This window comes from Ixodes scapularis, unplaced genomic scaffold (assembly GCF_016920785.2).
Source record: "Ixodes scapularis isolate PalLabHiFi unplaced genomic scaffold, ASM1692078v2 PGA_scaffold0__279_contigs__length_252992795, whole genome shotgun sequence".
NCBI classification, from domain to species: Eukaryota; Metazoa; Arthropoda; class Arachnida; order Ixodida; family Ixodidae; genus Ixodes; species Ixodes scapularis.
The window spans coordinates 154,442,005-154,457,750 of record NW_024609835.1 but is presented as its reverse complement, the minus strand read 5'-3'; the positions used below and the strand labels follow the sequence as shown (position 1 = coordinate 154,457,750).

Below are 15,746 nucleotides of genomic sequence, written 5' to 3'. Positions count from 1 at the left end.
CAATCGCTGGGATGACAGGAATAGCCGAACCTTAACAATGCGTGGAACTCAGCGCGCGCCCTGTGCTCCGCCAAACCCATATTTCGTGACTGTGTTAAAAACATTAACGGCATATAATCGCCTCCAGATCACGCGACCGTTTTTCCTGGCTGCAAGTTTAGGGCGTAAACCGTGTTAATTTTTCTCTGATTTTTTTTGCCTGCTACGTCCACTGTGTCGTGAAAAAAATAAAAGCAACCAGTGTTTCATAGGTGATAAATGTCAAGGAACAATTCTAAGCTGTATTTATTAAAAGCAGGACAATTGTTGCATCGCCCCTTTAAGGCAAAGAATCAAGCAAATGATGTCTCAACAAAATTTGTATGGATGGTTCTAGGGCAGGGTAATTGCTCAATTAACCTTGCGATTGAGCGATTAATGCTTTAATCACAATTAGTTATTTTTTATCGGGTCAGTTGGTTTAGTGTTCGAAAAAATGCTAAAAATTAAAAATAGCTGCTTTATCAGTTGAAACACAGATTTTCATTCTAGGAGGCAACATTGTTGTCTCCCACAGTAAAGGACATATAATGATGCTTGACTGTCATCAAGAGTGTAGGATATTCATTTTTAAAATTGCGTGCGCGTGTTCTGTTTTGTGGGTGGTGAGTGTGTGTAAGGTTTTTAATGAGACTATATACACTGTGCTATTGACGACCTAAAAACAAAAGAAAATAAATATGGGTACTTTTTTTTCTTACTTTTAAGACCAGAAGTATATAAGTCAACACAACTAATTAATCGATAAATTACTCGATTAAAAGGCAGCGGCTAATCATTTTAAAATATTCACTCGACACCCATCCCTAGATGCTACTAAAACGGGATGTGAGCTTGCCTTGAATTCCGCGATGTGTCTCGCCCACGGTGCAAGATAGACTCTTCAGGTGAAGACACTGCGGGGCTGAACGCGCGGCGCGAGGAATCAGATAGTGTTCGTTCGACGGGCATCCGAAAGGCTGCATCATTCCGCGGCCACCGTGCCCGCGGCTGACAGTGTCGCCGGCGGACAAACGGCGAAACTGTGTGAGAGCGAAAAAAATTATCTCGTTGCCATGACACTCCGGTACACCGTGGTCTTTCTGCACGAGCAACAACCTCGCTGGAGCACTGCGTGTGTGGAGCATGAGGCGGCACGAGCCGTTTTTGCCGTGCCCACGGGTCGACGAGTCATCTGCCGGCGCCGCTTGAAACCATAGTGAGACAGAGAAAGAGAGAGAGTGAAAAGCGAACTTTATCTGCACTGCGCGAGGAGCGCGCTGTCCTCACCTGAAGAGTATTATCTTACACCGTGGTCTCGCCGTTGCAGAGATGCAACGTGAGGACATTCGGAAGGGGCACCCAATATCAGTGACACAAGAATAATTACATGCATGAGTTCTTCAGTGCTCGACACTCTCGTGCGCGGAATGGGCGATGGACCTAATTTGGCGTAACATGTCCTATATGCACTTGAAACGAATTCACCGCTAAGAAATAAAATAGGTGTTCCAAAAGCTAACACTTATGACTACACACTTTTAACATTCTTATCTTGAGTATTTCAACACCTATGATCCAAAATTAACTTGGACGCTGTTTTCTGGAGACTCTTCATTTGTTGCAGCTGTCAAGCGAGTGTAGAAATCGCTGCTGAGGTGCAGAGTAGGAAAGCGACAACACACTCGCTTGAGACAGGATGTGGATGGTTTTTCAAGATTTGCCGTGCACATAAAGTTAAGTAATCTGTAGCTTTCCGTGAATAAACGCCTAAGAAATGCAACAATTTTCTTGTTGAGCAGATTAATATACCTCAGGACACTTTTGTATTTATATAATCTTACCGCTTATTTTATTGTAAAACGTAATATGAAGCAGATCCTGATTGGAGTGGTCTTATATTTTTTAACAATGAAAAGTGGGGAAATAGAAGGGCAGGACAACACGAATCTCCAGTTGACCTTCGCATCTTTTGCTGATATAGAAGACTGGCCTTACAACTTTCATCGTTTCAGATTTTGCTTTGGTGGTCGCGCAATATCAGTAGTGAAGAACCGAATCTGCCAAACTTCAAATTCGGCAAAGTTCGGAAAATGCCGAACTTTTGAAGGAAGGTTCGGCAAAGATTCGGCAAAAATTCGGCACACGTCTACGCACGCGCGAGAACGCGATGAGGCCAAGGATTGCAAATGGACGCCGTGCGTTCGTGCGGTTACCATCGCACAGTGTAGTACTGGTGGTGCTACCAGCGGATACGGCGAGGCAACGTGGTAACTGTGTGTTTGTCAGCGTTTGTGAGTCTGGTTCTCTTCAATATTTTCTACGTTAAGAACAAAAGATCGACCAGAAATGGACGCAAAAATGCCGTAGTCCACTGCGCAAGTGACAAATGATGCGGTACATTCGGGATAACCTGATTTTCATTTGATCTTTCCAGTGATGCAGCGAGGTAGTTGCAAAATTGACTGACAGGTACTTTAAAACACTCCCTGCCATTCTAGCAATCCTGTTTTCGACTCGCAAGTAGTTTGTGACCGAACAAGATAATATTGCTTTCAATTAGCGTTATTTCGCGGCTTTCATCTTTCCGCATAAAACAAAACACAGAACTATCACGCTCAACGTTGCACATCCGACATCCCCTAACACTTCCTATCTTCCTAAATGTCCAATGTGTCCTAACATCGAAAACCGGCCTTTTAAAAGTTAAAAACAAGACGTTGCGAATATGGAACGCACCCTGGTCATACAAAGCTGGCGTCAAGTGACTCAAATCGAAGAACATGCATTTTTACTGTAATACTGTTATCTCTTCTGGTGAAGGCTCAACAGCCGTTGCGTTCATTTTCTCGCTCAAAACGGTGACCCGAAGGGCAATATAGAACACAGTGTTACCGCCTTTTTCCACTTGCAGGCTTGCGCTGATAAGGCCTCAAAACCGAGACTCACGTATCGTGACTGCGCTAACTGCGCCCGCTACTGCCCAACCCCGTTGTCAGACATCTTCTGCACAAAGTCATTTTCGAAAACCAGTAACCATACAGAAATGACACGGAAATTATAATCTTGTAAAATATCACCTTATTTAGTAATAACTGCGTCAATATGCATTTTAAAAAAGTCTAGACACGTTTTTCGCATGATAAAACGATATATCAACTTTTAGAACTGGTAACAATGTATTTTTGCCGAATTTTTTCCGAATCTTTGGAAAAGTTCGCCGAAAATTCGACTTTGCCGGATCCCTAGATTCGGCGCCGAATTTTTGATTCCGCAAAATTTTGGCCCATAACTAGCAATGTGGAGTGAAAATCCTTTATTAAATTGTTGTGCCAATACACCTGTTCGGTTATTCCTATATTAATCGAAACTTCAGCCTTTGATTTTATCTGTGGGTTTATACAAGCCACATTGCTTCTTCGATACAAAACTTGCAGCTCCAGATTAATTTTTTTTTAATGAAGAAGTATTGAAGGTACTTAAAAGTAGTGCAAATATTTTTAGTCAACCACGCTCAATAAATGTCTTTGTGTGGCGAAGTTTGTGTAGTCCGCCCTAGACATCTCATTACTCTGTCGCAAAACTAAAGTAGCATAGTCATAGGGCTTCGACCAACCAAATAATTTTAGAAACTATTTTGTTGCAATCAATTATAGAGAGCGCACACCATGAATCTAGTGCGCTGCACGTGTCAGTCAACATGGAATGATCCAGGTTATTTTCAAAATTGCTACGGAAAGGATCCCTACTTTTCTCTCGTTGGCTTCTATACCTGAATTGAAACAAATTAAAAACGTAAAAGTTATCATTTGAAACATTACACGTCTTGTCCATATTTCAAGTGTTTATTTTTTTTCGGATGAGCATATGGCAGCATGGGTTCCCGCCAATCTTATAAAGTGATGAATTGGCGACCGTCTAAAAAGCCCTTACTTATACAAAAAAAAACTATAACGATACTAACGTTCCTCCCGAAAAATAGAAAAATCGACTGATTCAACGTCATAATATATATATATATATATATATATATATATATATATATATATCGACAAATCTCGAGATGAAGTTCACAAGTTTACTTCTCGTTTTTAATGTGCCCCTCGGGTACTGGAAGGTTCTCTCTTGCTGAGCGACTACGCAAACCAAAACAAAAGGTTTTTGTTTTTTGTGTGTGTGATCTGGGGGGGGGGGGGGGGGGGCGGTACGTTTACAAGGTTTTCTAGAGCACATTGACTTTGGCCGTGATGGCACGCGTACCAAAAGCCATGCTCCTGTCGCTGCAATTCGCTGCTCTCCAACTCTCCCGCCGGTAATTTTCTTCTTTTTTTTTGCGTGAGGACGACCTTTGATTCGTTTCTTGATTAATTGCGCAGTTTGTGTGACATAGCCGACGTTGGTGCTTGAAGACGGTTACTGGTTCACTTTTTTTTTATCTTGTCTAGCGCAAAAAAGTATAGTCCAAAACAATCCTTGTAAATATGCATCGCGCTGGATGTTTAAGTTTTCGTCTTCTGAGAAGAGAAAAGCGTATTGCAAAATGTGGCCAATTTGTTTTTTATTTTAGTCACAGGCAATTTTAGGAAAGGTCGAGTTTACGTGTTTTCCTTCTTGATAGTTATTCGACGTCCATACTGCCGTTAACAAAAAAAAAATATAAACAACATGAGGATGTTGTCTTCCTCTTTTCAGTGTACCTTCCTTATGATTGGCAGAAATTAATTTCCATTTTCTCTATAGACGTCGTGTTTTCATTATTGCGTATCGTCTTTGCAAAGCTATACATCTTATATTTCAAAGGTGAAGTTTTGTACAGATGTTTTAGTTCGTTACATGAAACTACTGCGAGTTTCTATGATTTGCCTTCCTTTCGTCTAGACGAAGATTCCGTTGCCTTTTGTCTAGACGAAGGTAACGGAAACTGTTCGTCATCAATCATTGATGGCGGCAAAATTCTGCATCTTGATGGTTATTCTGCAAGATACTTTCGGTACTGGTGGAGACTTCTGACACGTCTAAAATTGACTGCGTCGTGAGGTTTCAAAAATAAGCGCTTCGCACGCATTGTTGTTCTTCAGACCATAAAATGCTTTTTAACGAAACATCCAACAGAAAGCTTCGTCCGTTCGTCCGTCCGTCCGTCCGTCCTCCGTGCGTTCGTGCATTTCCCCGCTAAAATTAGAGTAGAAATCAACGCCAATTGACCTACTGTCACGTGACCTATATCCGAATTTAGTCTCCACGCTCAATTTAGCAGATACAATGACGTCACGTGCCCTAAATAACAATTCAGTTCCTCCCTAAGCTTAGCGGGAAACCTGACGTCACGTGACTTGGCGTCAAGGAACCTATGCACCAATTCAATTTCCCGCTAAATTCTGCTAACAAGTTGCGTGGACTGACGTCACCTGGCAATCTTTAATCAAATTTATTTGGTGTCGGTCACGTGACGTACACACCAATTTAATTTTCCACTTTATATTTAGAGGGGAAATTATTTACTAAACCTGACGTCATGTGACACATAAACCAATTTAATTTCTCCGCTGAATTTAGCGGGAAAATTGATAAAGGAATTATTTTTTCACTTCCGGAAACGACTGTTTAATGTATTCTAAACGAATTTAAACGCTTGTTCCTTAAATGCATTATAGCACTTCAGAGGTAAGGGTCGCTGTCCATAATTTTTATTCTTCAGACGCACAATTTGTGGTCTTCAAAAGCTTTAGAGTTGATTAGTACTAAACATTACCAGTTGTTCTTCGAGTAATGATTCTTTTAGGTACTGACAATAGCTACATATTTGGCTACGTGAGTTCCAGTTTTGCGACATTGCCTCGACTGGATAGAGACTTCACTCATCCTCAGTTCACTATAGGCGTACAATGAGAAACAAAGCATTTTATGCTTATTTGACAGACCCATTTTCTTGTGGCTGTTCGGTGGAGGAAACAACCCGACAGCACATCATTTTGTCCGCTGTCATTTATTTCGTTTTTTTTGTTCAAAATACCTTCACCATTGAAGCGCCGACCAGTGCTAAGGCAGTACGCCTAAGCTAGTTTAGCTATTGTCACTTCCCAGACAAAGTTGCCGACCGGACGGCGTCTTTAGAGGACTTCTAAAGCATCGCGAAATAAATATATAAGAATGAAATTAATGTTAGGTGGCACAATGGTACAAACACATCGGAAACCCTATCTTATTAAATTATATGCATTGCCGCTTCACCATTTCTTTCCTCCTGAGTAAAAAAAAAATCCCTGAAAAAGCAGTAAGAGAGCCAGAGGGGAAAATTAATCATATTTTGAACCTACCCGAGAATCGGGTACAATTAAAGAATACAATTTGGAGTAGAAAAAAAAAAACACGGAGAGGAGAACGTGTCAAACTCAGGTACTTTGAGCATAGTTGTAAACCCGAGACTGGAGATACGGTCAAGGGACAAGGACACAACGACACGGACGTATCCATATCCCCAGTCCCTTGTCCGTATCTCCAGTCTCAGGTTTACAACTATGCACAATTTACACCAGCTAGCCTGCACCAAAACCATTGCTTTAGGTAGTTTATTTATTAATCTGAAACGTTATGTGGCTAGGTGCTCGGCATTTCGTGAAACCCCAATAAAGGCGTGACCACGAGGCTCGACGCTGATTGGTTGATAGGTGCGAGAGGAGGAGTGTGGTTCTCTACTCTGATTGGTTAACGCGGAGTTGCTGTGACCAGAAGGGTAGGCGAGGAAGAGTGAGGCAGAAGGGGAGGAGCTCGACCACCTGTGCGCACTGAGGCAGAGGAGCAAGAGTGTATAGACGGCTCTGAAAGATCGCCAGGTATATCAGCCCGATTAGCGGTAGTATCGCTTCATTCTAGGAACCACTATCAATCAGGTGTACACATTGTGCACGTCAAACTACGTGATGAATAGCGCCATGAACTTGGGCGTCTAGCGTCTGGAAGCTCAAAGTATCGCTAAACGTTTGTAATGGAATACCGTTTCACGTTTGAAACACACCTGCCTAGCAATTGGCCATAATTTTCTTTTCATTACTCGTATAACGTCTCAAGGTTAAGTACTCATTTTTATTTCACCTGGTCATCTTCGTGTGAAGTGTACAAAATAGCTGAGTTTGAGACATTCCCATTCACGTATCTTTCTCGTTCGGCACTTTAGCTTTGGCACTTCTTTCATCTGAGTTCCGGGTAGTTTCTCAACATCACAAACGTGCTCGCTAAATTTCCACGCTTAGCAGAAAAAACAAAAGTAAACCGCGTTCATTGTCATTCGTTACTTCATTCAGTATTGAAACGACTTATTTGCTTCGTTTTAACATGAGCGAGTAATATATTGTACGCGCTTTTGGGCCAAGTAAAGAGTGAGGGTGTTCACTTAATTTCCTCATAAACGTCTTCACCTTAAATTTTGCTACGTTTGCATCACTATCCAAAATCAGCAAAAGAAAAACGAGGAGAGATATGTGCGACTTTCAAACTAACACCCCTAAACTGCTAAGCCAACGTAATTCAATGACTCTTAATAATTCGCCGTCGTAAGACTGACAACAATTAATATTAATTAGGTATGTTGGAAGGATACTTCAGAAATGTGTGGTGCGTTTTGTACAGTATTTGCATTTTATTCTTTCACAACGGCCACAAGGTCATCTCAATGACACGATGACGAGAATGAGGACGCTCAGCTTTTAGAGAAAAATAACGTGTTCCCTTTGAGACTCGCTGAACGATATGCTCACAAAAATTTTGATGACCGCGGATCTGTCTCAAAAATAGGTTCGATACATCAATAGATACGGCTGAACTCGTAGGCTCCGCAGCCAGCGCTGAGACTTTGGAGACAGATAGTGTAATTAGATCAGGCAACTTGTTCCCGGCAGGTTACAAGAAGTTTCAAGGTCTGTAATTAAATCTGGAGATGCTCTCTGTGGCAGAACGAAAATATTGCGCGACATATTGTGTCCTTTAAACTGCCCGAGTGAACTGTAAAGTTCGCAACATGTGACGTCCCCTCACTGGAAAGCGCGGGAAAATTTTAATGTTGGTTAAAGCATCACCCATATTCGCTTTTTTTTTTTAAATCGCTGCTCTAAATTTAGAAATATTATATTTTTAGCCTGAAAGAGTCAATCTCATGTATTATAAAAACCTAGTTAGTTCGGGTAGCTCCAAGTACCGCTGCAGCTCCCTTTTAACGAGTATCCCATTTAATTACCGCTTGATCTGTAACGAGCAACCTTACGTATAATATATATATTTTTTTAAAGTAACGTAACTCGCATTGACAAGAAACAAGGGTGGATACCCCCCGGATCGCAGTCGGGACAAGGACAACAAAAAAATAAAACGAAATGGAAGAAGTCGGTGAGCGGAAACCATGTGGGAATGACGCCTGACGCGGGCACCTCTGGTGCCCATTATTGCGGTCCTCCTCAAACACGTGAGTCAAGAGAGCTGTCACCGCTGTGACGTGTGCTTGAGGCGCTGACGCTCCCCCCTAGATGACGTCTAGTGCGTTTTGGTTTCTAACGTCTATTCTCTTTCTCACACTTTTTTTTGCTGTTTAGTGCTTCCCGTCACCACTCGTGACGGCACACGCTCTCGATTCTGACAGGCTGCCAACTGCAGTCATGGAATCGTTTAATCCGCCTCGGTAAAGCCGTAAACGCCGACGGGACTGAAATGAAAGAAGCTTATGGGAGCTCCTCCGGCTTGCTCAAGAGCTGCGTCTTTTTCTCTTGAGCACCTTATCTCGTTTCCCTAAAGTGTCTGGACGCCTTGCTCCGGTCATCGGGCTTCAGCCGCACTTACAGTGCTCGCCCTTCGAGTGCCGTGCAAGTTTGATTTACCGGTAGTTATGTGTGGTAACAGGAGGTTTTCGCAGACCGTTCTTTCCCGTCCGCTGCAGTCCGCTACGCTCTGCTAGGCTCCGCCACGCTCCGCGTCACTCTGCCACGCTCATCTACGCACCACAATGGAGACGTCCCTACTGCACATGCTCAGCGCTAGCTTTTTCTGCAGGATTTCGTACCTCTTAACGGATTGCGGAGAGCCGCAGGGGACAGCGGGAACGATGGAGGAAAACTCACTTTTATGCTGCCTGTTGTTGTCCTGCGTGTTATATCTTATGCTACGCTATACTGCGCGGTTGAAGTTAAGATGCCCATCAAGGCATGTGATACATAAACTAATAAATAATGACCCTTAACATTCTCGTCCATCGTAACCACTGGACCGAAGAACACGACTGATTACACACAGTATGTGGGGTAAGGTGGGGTAAAACGAGACGCGGGCGAAATGCGAGAGTTTGTGCTTAGCACCATCCATCTCCTAAACAAACGATCACAGTATGTTCTAACTTCACTGATAGGTGCCGTGACCTGTACACTTTGCTTGTGTAGAACGTCAAAACCATCGGCAATAGTGTTCCATAGAAAATAAATGCGGAGTTGAGGTTGACGTGTTTAGCCCCAGCTGAAAAGGCGCAAAATTCAGCGCGAGGTTTTGCTTCCCGACGTGCACTCCGGTTGGCACTCACTATTCTGTCAAAGTTGGCTTTAATATTTTTGGCATGCTTTATTATCACCATGCGGGCCAAATTTTTGCAATGTGCGGTTGCTTTTTTTACCGAAATAATTATTTAGGAAACAGCGTACGCGCGGGGCATTACACGACAACCTGGCGTTCAATGACGCGCAGGTCAATAAAGCATGAGTCTCCGCTTTTTCCTGGGTCATTTTGTTTTTTCTCGATGCTTCAGACGGTCCCAGCTTATAAAACAAAAACAAGAAGGGCTTCATAGCGCGGAACCGACATGAACAAAGCTGTTAAAAGTGTCAAGCAACAGCGTCGCTCCCTTCGTACTGTTGCCACACTTTTTGGCGTATCATATGATGCGCTTCGAAGGAGAACCAAACAACTGGGTAAATATGATGAGCAGCCGCTCTATAAAATACAGCTGAGCTACAGAAGGCGCGCTCTTTTCGGTGTTTCAAGTTTCCATAGCCTTTCTTCTCTACCTAACGTGAGCAGAGAAAGTGCAGGTCGGAGAGCGGCGCTGTTCTAACGTCATTTCACCAGAAGGCAAACCAGATGTTGGCGAAAGCAAGCAACTCCCCCCCCCCCCCCCCCCAACCCCCCACCTTTGAGCCTGAAACCGAAGAGATAGATTATAAGTGACCCCCTGAAGATGCGCGCAGAGTCCAAGCGTTCTTCAGAACGTGCCATGCGCATGCACACCCCAAGAGACTGGCAGTGCCTGGTATGCAAATAACTTCAGAGCCAACCAGCCTCGAATTCTGTATGGATTTAGTGCATGGAATGCAAGAATTGGGCTCATAAAGAGTGCGTCGGAGCTCACACAGTGCGTTTCAAGTGTTTTTATTGCAAAAACTAAACGAACATTAGGTTTATAAGTGTGCCTCAATGTATCTCCCTACGTTGCCTCATTTTGCCCTGCCCTGTGGGGCAAGATGATGCATTGTGTGGCTTTCAGATATTGTGGTTTTGTTTAATGTTTCACTTTCTCCGGTGGAGTAATATTTACTGACCATAGAGTCAAGAAATCACAAAATGCCCCCATATTGTGTTGTTTTACTTAATAGTGAAATAAAAATAAAAATTTACGACTCAAGTGAGTATTTTTGGTCTCAATTTGCCCCACATTATCCTACAGTAAAAGGAATCTGAGTGGTCAAGTTTGAATGACTGTGGCAAATGTGACTATTATTTTTAAATGAATGATAGTCCTTTCCAAGCACAGTCGCCAAGGCTGAGGGCCAATCAAGCTGCTCGGACCGCTTTCTATCAAAAGTTCCCACCATACATGCATGGTAAATAAAGCTATTATTATTATTATTGTTATTAAACAAGTGCCACAAAGAAGGATGTTTGATATTTTCTTGACGATTTTTTTTCCCGAAGCTTAACAAAGATTACTGATACGTGATATTTCACATGCTGCTGATATCGACGTTTAGAATTAAGGCCGCTATGGTTTCGTTTTTGGCTAAAGTCGGACGGTCTTTATTTTAATTATGCTATGTTTTGTATAACTATAGAGGCCTAGCTGTCTATGGGGATTTAGGGCTAGCCACTGAATTTACGCTTGTTATCTAGGCGCAGTCAACTTCGCATAAAGTCAGGATCACTGAACACGTACCGAGTATATTTTAAAGAAATCGAACAAAACAGACAAATAACTATATTGAGGTCCTGAGAAGGGCCGCCCTTATGGCGTATTCTCACTGGAAGCGGATCCGCGTTCGCGAAGCGGTTGTGGATGCGGTTCGCAAGCGACCCCGTTCAGACACACCGAGATGCGGTTGGCGGTTTCTCGGCGATCACGCGTGATCTTTTGAGACTTGTGTAAGGCAACCCCGTTTTACAATCCAAAATCCACTTTAACCCACGATCCAAAGCACAAATTTTGCTATTTTGGCACTCCGAAGATTTTTTTCGGGATGTTCCGACGCATCACGAGTTCAGGCAGCGAAAAGAAGCATGGACCCGCAAAACTCGCCTGCGATTCCCTCGACTTCACCCACAAGCAAAGCCCAGCTAGGCGCGCGACCTTTTCTTCGAAATGCACCCTTCCCGCATGAATAGCTGACCTTGTTTTCGGGTAAATACGAGTTTTCCCCCTTCGTTCGCTCTTATCATTTACGAAGTTGTGAGTGGTAGGGTGGACCGTGGTGTGGGGGATGGGTTCGGTGCTAGCTCGTTGTGGCTTCGTTGGTGGCGGACTCTCCTTTCGTCACTCGCACGCCGCTTGAGTGTACTGTTTGTTCGACTTTAAGCTCAAATAAACGCCGTAAGGATGAACCTCTGCATCGCCTGGTACTTGCACTTTATTCCTTGAGTATTTTCCCTTTATTTCTTTTGTTAGTAGTAAACGTTACAGGCCGACCTAGCGCAGGTACCCTGCCCGCTCCGCGGAAGTGCCTTGGACGTAATCAGGCTCACGACGTTCGATCGGCACTTCTGGCGATTATGCCCGGTGTCGAAAGCTTTCAATAGTTCACGCGACTATATTAGTTGGTACAAAAGCGGGCATTTCGGTCGATCAGGGGCGGGTTCCGACGTTCCATGAGCGGAGACCACGGTGTAAATACACTTTTTAGGTGAGGACACGGCGGGGCTGAACGCGCGGCTCGAGGAATCAGACAGTGTTCGTTCGACGGGCATCCGAAAGGCTGCTTCAATCCGCGGCCACCGTGCCGGCGGCTGACAAAGTCGCCGGCGGCCAAACGGTGAAACTGTGTGAGAGCGAAAAACATTATCTCGTTGCCATGACACCCCCGGTACATCGTGGTCTTTCTGCACGTGCGACAACCTCGCTGGAGCTCTGCGCGTTTGGTACATGAAGCGGCACAAGCCGTCTTCTACGTGCCCACGGTTCGACGAGTCACCTGCCGGCGCCGCTTGAAACCGTAGTGAGAGAGAGTGAAGAGCGAACTCTATCGGGCACGTCGCGGAGGCTAACAAGACAGCGAGCTTCGGGCTGTGGCACCCGGAATAAAAAGCTAACTCTTACTCGAACCAATTCACTGCTGCGAAGGCCGTTAAGATTACGAGTCAATTCTTTTCGTGGCGGATTCAAGTGACGGACGTGAACATCACGTTTTTCCTTTGATTTGTCTGCCGCAACGCTAGTACTACAGCGCCTTGGACGCCTCACCAGCGACAGGTGCCATCTTGTTTCGAAAGTCACTGACGTCACGTCAGCGTCGCGTTGTGATTGGTTGCCGCTTTGCGGTTCGTGAAAGCGGTTCGGAGAACTCGGTCCCGAAGCGGTTGGCAAAAACGCGCTCCAACTGCTCGATCCTAGCCGCTTTGCGGTTGAGAATGCGCTGATCCGCTTCGCGTTTGCGGATCCGCTTCCAGTGTGAACGCGCCATTAGAGCAGCACCGCGGGCCGCTCCCACGTGGGGACGGGAAGGCCTCGCATCACCTCCGCATAGTGGGCTCTCTGGACATACCGGAGTTGTGGGAGAAGCTCGGAACTCGTGATGGCAGAGCTACACTCCTCCTCGGTGACTTGATTGGGCCCCCTTAACGAGGGGCACCGCCAGAGCAAGCGATCGAAGCTGCTAACCGACCCACAGTCCGGGCAGGTGGACTCGAAGGTATCCGGAGCGATGATGTTGAAGGAAACAAAACTGGGATGTGATCTAGTCTGCAACATTCTGAGTGTGATTGCCTGAGACCTGGAGAGTTTACCGTGCGGGGGCGGAAAAGTCCACCTGCCCATTTGATAGTACTTGGTGACTTTGTTAAACGTGAATAAGATGTCTTTAAATTCCCCGTAGCCATCCTGCAGATCGGCGTCCTTTCCGGCGCGGAGGGTTAGAGCGCGCGCCCGAGAGTTAGCAGTATCATCGAGGTTGGTAAGGGAATCTAGCTGGAGAATCGAGATGTGCCGGAAACCAAGTAATGGTGTTCGGGAAGATAATCTTATTGCCAAGAATTTTAGATGCTTCGTCGGAATTGGAGCCAGAAGAAAAGGCCCGAACCGCCGATCTAGAGTCTGTGTAGATGTGCGATCTACTAACGTCCAGGAGTACGAGAGCTATCGCCGCCTGCTCGGCTCTTGAGGGAGTAGAATCTTTGGAAGATCCGGAATTGAGGATCGAACCCTTGTGATCGATGGCAACAGCAGCGAACCAGGCCGAGCGGCCATAATGTGCGGCATCTACGATGCAAGCCGAGCGAGATTCGTCCCTAACGTATCTGAGAAGCGCGACGGCCCTGGCCCTGCGCCGGCCGACATTGTGCTGTGGATGAACATTATACGAGGAAACGGAAAGGTCTGAATGCTGACCCTTGGGGCGTCAGGAGCTGATATCACCGTTCCGCGACGAGCTTGGGGTTGAGGCCGAGTCCAGCCAAAATCTTCCTTCCGGCCGGCAAACACGACAGCCAAGCTAGCTGGGCAGTTTCCTGTGCCTCGATGATCTCTTCGAGGGTGTTGTCAACCCCTAGCCGCATGAGTCGCTCGGTGCTGACCTGCATAGGAATGCCCAGCACCATCTTTATGTTCTTTCGAATTAGCGTGTTCAACTTCTTGTGCCCGTGCCAGCAGTGCATAAACATTTAGAGGAAAGGTGGAATTTAAATGGAGCTAAAGTTTCGACAAAGAAAGACGTCCCTAAAGAACATATTATTGCACAGGCTGAAAAGCGTGCCCTTCAAACACTCTATAGTTTTTAAGTCCTGGATGTTCGGGAATTTTCCCGATGAAAAATTCAATATCGCCTTTTCTGCCCTGTATAAGAAAACGTTTCAACCGTGCCGAGGAGAATGTCACGGGTGAGGGTAAAAAAGCAACAAAATAAAATACAGCGGCCGGACGCAAAGTGCTCGCGTCAAGTAAAAATACCTCGCCACGGTTGATTTTCTGGAGTATGGGAGAGGCAGGGAGGAAAACGGCTTTGCATATCCTGCGTCTGGCGGGGAGAATTTTTGTACGCCGCCGCCAAAGCACAGGAAGTACAAGCCGCACCAAAATGCTTTCACTACCCATCATTACCTTCGCGTTCCGCGCGGGCTCAAAAAAGAAGCGTATGGCACGCGACTTGGCTAAGTGGACGCATCACGGCTCTGTGGCCAGCCTGCCTGCCTTTCAGCTGCCATTAGTCTCTCAAAGCCCGCTGCATTTTTGTACCATGTAGAACAAAATCGGTTCTTGTCTAGAGCTCGCTTCGAACGACGGGACACGAGATGGTTCTTCCTTCGCGTGCACCTTACCTGTGACGCAGCATCGTGTTGTAGGGGACTTACGCCATTATCCCTTATCAACCGCCGGTTCTCTGCCACGCTGCACCTGACAAATGACGGGTAGAGGATGGTGGTGACTTAGGTGCTCGTGAGAAATGATATACTCTGTTTCATTTTAAACTCCGACCGTTGTATATCTGGGTTTGCTACCCACGACTGAACCAACCACAAACAGTGAATGCGCCGTGATCCTGCGTTCTTTTTCTTGCGCATGATTGGTTTCATGATAGGAATCCCTGGAGAAGGAGAACAAAGGGGACAAAAGACGTACAAAGATCTCCAAACACAGCTAGGTGACTAATGCGCGACTGCAGAACTCCGCCTGGTCCTGGTATCGAACCTGAGACCTTTCCATTTCCAGTGGAGTGCTCTGCAAACTGTGCCACAAAGACAATAAACGAAGTGACCATGCACTCTTGGCGCTGCTCGATTGGCTTCAATGAATAGTAGCGCGGTCTAAGGTACGATCGCACTTAAAGCGATCGCACCGCAGCCCGCGCTAAAGCGAAAAAGATTATGCGAACGCAAGTTCGTCTGCTTTTTTTGAAGGGGTTGTGGTGAAGTCAAAACGCCGAGCTCTGATTTGCTCTGATTGAAGGATAGCGGGTAGACCTCGAGGCAACTTGCCTCGATCTCTATTTATTATCCTTGATTCTAATCCAATCAGAGTTCGGCGTCTTATGCCGTCACCATAGCCCCTGCAAATAATGCAGACGAACTTGCGCTCCGCATAGGAATTCCATATTATTTATCTATTTTTCTCTCAAAGCAAATATTGAGCTCTAAGGACCATTCACACATGAGGGTTTGCTTCCGTTTCCTTAAGTTACGTTAGAAGTCACAGGGACATCAACACCTTGAATGTTGCGCGCGAGGCCACTCCTTGGACTGCTTGGCAGGCTTCATACGAAGCATATCTATCCCGATGATTG

The 15,746-nt window shown here is 45.4% G+C and overlaps 1 pseudogene; it reads right to left on the bottom strand.

Moving 5' to 3' along the window:
* Positions 1-12,934: 12,934 nt before the first annotated feature.
* LOC120844614 lies at positions 12,935-14,130 on the bottom strand (annotated as a pseudogene).
* Between the last annotated feature and the right edge of the window lie 1,616 nt (positions 14,131-15,746).